General features: G+C 43.6%; 1 non-coding gene across 1 annotated transcript in view; it reads right to left on the reverse strand.

Annotated features, from left to right (window-relative positions):
* The window catches only part of LOC123719873, a 1,906-nt gene extending 367 nt beyond the window's left edge, over nucleotides 1-1,539 (reverse strand). Inside the window, exon 1 of the ribosomal RNA XR_006755973.1 lies at nucleotides 1-1,539. This exon is cut by the window's left edge and continues 367 nt beyond it. This is a non-coding gene — a ribosomal RNA (small subunit ribosomal RNA).
* Nucleotides 1,540-5,000: the final 3,461 nt, after the last annotated feature.

The raw sequence follows: 5,000 nt of genomic DNA on the forward strand, positions 1-5,000 counted from the left end.
AGACCTGTTATTGCTCAATCTCGTGCGGCTCGAAGCCGCCGGTCCCTCTAAGAAGAATTTTAATACGTCGCCAGTGAGTTGCGCTCCCCGAGAGTCGCGCACACCTTGAATGACGACGCCTATTTAGCAGGCTAGAGTCTCGTTCGTTACCGGAATTAACCAGACAAATCGCTCCACCAACTAAGAACGGCCATGCACCACCACCCACCGAATCAAGAAAGAGCTGTTAATCTGTCAATCCTTCCGGTGTCCGGGCCTGGTGAGATTTCCCGTGTTGAGTCAAATTAAGCCGCAGGCTCCACTCCTGGTGGTGCCCTTCCGTCAATTCCTTTAAGTTTCAGCTTTGCAACCATACTCCCCCCGGAGTCCAAAATCTTTGGTTTCCCGGAAGCTGCCCGCCGAGCCATTGTAGTAACGTCGGCGGATCGCTAGATGACATATTTACGGTTAGAACTAGGGCGGTATCTAATCGCCTTCGAACCTCTAACTTTCGTTCTTGATTGATGAAAACACCTTTGGCAAATGCTTTCGCTGATGTTCGTCTTGCGACGATCCAAGAATTTCACCTCTAACGTCGCAATACGAATGCCCCCAGTTATCCCTATTAATCATTACCTCGGAGTTCTGAAAACCAACAAAATAGAACCGAGATCATATTCTATTATTCCATGCACGAAATATTCAAGCGGCATTTTGAGCCCGCTTTGAGCACTCTAATTTGTTCAAAGTAAAATTGTCGGCCCACCTCGACACTCACCGAAGAGCACCGCGATAGGATTTTGATATTGAACCGGCGTTTTACCGCCGGCTCACCGACGATATGCTCCGCAGACGTGTCAGTATCACCGCGGATGCGGTGCACCGACAGCGCGGCGCACAAATGCAACTACGAGCTTTTTAACCGCAACAATTTTAGTATACGCTATTGGAGCTGGAATTACCGCGGCTGCTGGCACCAGACTTGCCCTCCAATTGTTCCTCGTTAAAATATTTAAAGTGTACTCATTCCGATTACGAGGCCTCGTAAGAGTCCCGTATCGTTATTTTTCGTCACTACCTCCCCGTGCCGGGAGTGGGTAATTTGCGCGCCTGCTGCCTTCCTTGGATGTGGTAGCCGTTTCTCAGGCTCCCTCTCCGGAATCGAACCCTGATTCCCCGTTACCCGTGACAACCATGGTAGTCGCAGAAACTACCATCGAAAGTTGATAAGGCAGACATTTGAAAGATGCGTCGCCGGTACTGGACCGTGCGATCGGCAAAAGTTATCCAGATTCATCAAAATTAACGACTTCGGACGCATGGCCCTCCGCCGATTGGTTTTGATCTAATAAAAGCACTCATCCCATCACTGGTCAGAGTTCTGATTGCATGTATTAGCTCTAGAATTACCACAGTTATCCAAGTAACTGAGTAAGATCTAAGGAACCAAAACTGATATATTGAGCCATTCGCGGTATCGCCTTAATACGGCTTGCACTGAGACATGCATGGCTTAATCTTTGAGACAAGCATATAACTACTGGCAGGATCAACCAGGGAGCTGCTTACGCAAACGACACGCCTACACCGCGGTCACGCGGCTTCGGCGAGCCGCTGGCTCGGCGGCGTCGAGGGGCGCGCGCTTGCGCGCGCGCCTTCTCGACACGCGTGAACGTAACGCGTCGAATTTGCACGCGACGCGACGTTCGCGCTTCATATCGATAGACTAACTTTGACCGGTCTACGAGCGGCCGTCCCGTCACGATCTCGCAACGAGGTGATGTACAACGATGCTCGACCACTGTGAGGGACATAAAACTGCAACGAACACGACCCCGCGGGCGGGAATCGATGTTGTGACAATTTGAAAATTGAACATTCATCTAAACGCAACTTCTCAATTTTTATTCAATACGTTATTGTAAACATATTAAAACTCGGCTGGCAATTACATGCGCACACACACGCATGATTCGCACTAGATACGATCAACGCCCGGAGCTTGAGGGATAAATTCCAACACGACGCTGCGCACACCGTTTCGACGATGGGCGCGTGTGCGTCCTCTTTTATACATTCTTTACATATACGGTCGCCGTGGCGACCGCGCACGTGTCGAACACGCTAGGCGCCCTGCGTTGAGGTGTGCCTAGAAGCGTATTCTTTTAACATCACAGATAACACCGGGGGAGACGGTCCCAAATCTTGGTCGATTGGTAACATCACCATACGGTCTGCGAACGCGGTGCTATAATATAATTTTATATTATATTATATAAAATATGAGGAGGAGTAGTATGTATATTCTTTGTTATTTTGTGTTGACACAAGAGAGATATATAAAATGTACTATACACCACACACACAGAGAGAGAGAGAGCTGGGAAAGATCTCGGCGGTCTCGCATTCGAAATACGAATTTGATATAATTTCCTCCGAAAATCCATACCCATATCTATATCATCCATGCGCGAATATATGTATATAATATTCTCACACTTCGCACAAACACAAAAACAAGAACACATTCTATTCTCTCTCGTCCGTCGTTCGTGTCTATTTGAGACGAACGACGCGCGGCAACGAGAACGAGTCGACGCTGTGCGCACGACTGTTTCGCTCCACATCTATACCGAGAGCAATAGTCCGCGTCGGCATTGGAGCGGACGTCGAATGTTTCTCGTAGAGCGAGCGAGAGAGAGACGATTTTTCATTTTATTATGTATGTGTATTGGCGTGCAGTAGTAGCACGTAGTAGTACTAGTAGTAGTAGTAAAAAAATATTATTATTTATTTTATTGACTGATATGATTTTGTTTGTTTTCTTTTTTTTGAATAGACATTTGTATTGATAGATATGTTTCTCGTTGAAGCTCGCAGCACACGCTCAGAGAAATGGCAATGTGGGTTTATTTGAAGAAAAGAAAAAACAAAAAAAACAATTATATTTATTAATAATATGTATGTATGTATGTATGTATGTATGTATGTATGTATAATAATGAATTATAATAATTATTCCGATGCAACGTCAGAGGAAAATGTTTCTCGTACAGGTGCGGCGCGCGACGGCCGGCCGCTCGACAGTTTCGCGCCGAATGTTTCTCGTTGAAGCTCGCAGCACACGCTCAGAGAAATGGCAATGTGGGTTTATTTGAAGAAAAGAAAAAACAAAAAAAACAATTATATTTATTAATAATATGTATGTATGTATGTATGTATGTATGTATGTATGTATAATAATGAATTATAATAATTATTCCGATGCAACGTCAGAGGAAAATGTTTCTCGTACAGGTGCGGCGCGCGACGGCCGGCCGCTCGACAGTTTCGCGCCGAATGTTTCTCGTTGAAGCTCGCAGCACACGCTCAGAGAAATGGCAATGTGGGTTTATTTGAAGAAAAGAAAAAACAAAAAAAACAATTATATTTATTAATAATATGTATGTATGTATGTATGTATGTATGTATAATAATTATTCCGATGCAACGTCAGAGGAAAATGTTTCTCGTACAGGTGCGGCGCGCGACGGCCGGCCGCTCGACAGTTTCGCGCCGAATGTTTCTCGTTGAAGCTCGCAGCACACGCTCAGAGAAATGGCAATGTGGGTTTATTTGAAGAAAAGAAAAAACAAAAAAAACAATTATATTTATTAATAATATGTATGTATGTATGTATGTATGTATGTATGTATGTATAATAATGAATTATAATAATTATTCCGATGCAACGTCAGAGGAAAATGTTTCTCGTACAGGTGCGGCGCGCGACGGCCGGCCGCTCGACAGTTTCGCGCCGAATGTTTCTCGTTGAAGCTCGCAGCACACGCTCAGAGAAATGGCAATGTGGGTTTATTTGAAGAAAAGAAAAAACAAAAAAAACAATTATATTTATTAATAATATGTATGTATGTATGTATGTATGTATGTATGTATGTATAATAATGAATTATAATAATTATTCCGATGCAACGTCAGAGGAAAATGTTTCTCGTACAGGTGCGGCGCGCGACGGCCGGCCGCTCGACAGTTTCGCGCCGAATGTTTCTCGTTGAAGCTCGCAGCACACGCTCAGAGAAATGGCAATGTGGGTTTATTTGAAGAAAAGAAAAAACAAAAAAAACAATTATATTTATTAATAATATGTATGTATGTATGTATGTATGTATGTATGTATGTATAATAATGAATTATAATAATTATTCCGATGCAACGTCAGAGGAAAATGTTTCTCGTACAGGTGCGGCGCGCGACGGCCGGCCGCTCGACAGTTTCGCGCCGAATGTTTCTCGTTGAAGCTCGCAGCACACGCTCAGAGAAATGGCAATGTGGGTTTATTTGAAGAAAAGAAAAAACAAAAAAAACAATTATATTTATTAATAATATGTATGTATGTATGTATGTATGTATGTATAATAATTATTCCGATGCAACGTCAGAGGAAAATGTTTCTCGTACAGGTGCGGCGCGCGACGGCCGGCCGCTCGACAGTTTCGCGCCGAATGTTTCTCGTTGAAGCTCGCAGCACACGCTCAGAGAAATGGCAATGTGGGTTTATTTGAAGAAAAGAAAAAACAAAAAAAACAATTATATTTATTAATAATATGTATGTATGTATGTATGTATGTATGTATGTATAATAATGAATTATAATAATTATTCCGATGCAACGTCAGAGGAAAATGTTTCTCGTACAGGTGCGGCGCGCGACGGCCGGCCGCTCGACAGTTTCGCGCCGAATGTTTCTCGTTGAAGCTCGCAGCACACGCTCAGAGAAATGGCAATGTGGGTTTATTTGAAGAAAAGAAAAAACAAAAAAAACAATTATATTTATTAATAATATGTATGTATGTATGTATGTATGTATGTATGTATGTATAATAATGAATTATAATAATTATTCCGATGCAACGTCAGAGGAAAATGTTTCTCGTACAGGTGCGGCGCGCGACGGCCGGCCGCTCGACAGTTTCGCGCCGAATGTTTCTCGTTGAAGCTCGCAGCACACGCTCAGAGAAATG

This window comes from Pieris brassicae, unplaced genomic scaffold (genome assembly GCF_905147105.1).
Source record: "Pieris brassicae unplaced genomic scaffold, ilPieBrab1.1, whole genome shotgun sequence".
NCBI classification, from domain to species: Eukaryota; Metazoa; Arthropoda; class Insecta; order Lepidoptera; family Pieridae; genus Pieris; species Pieris brassicae.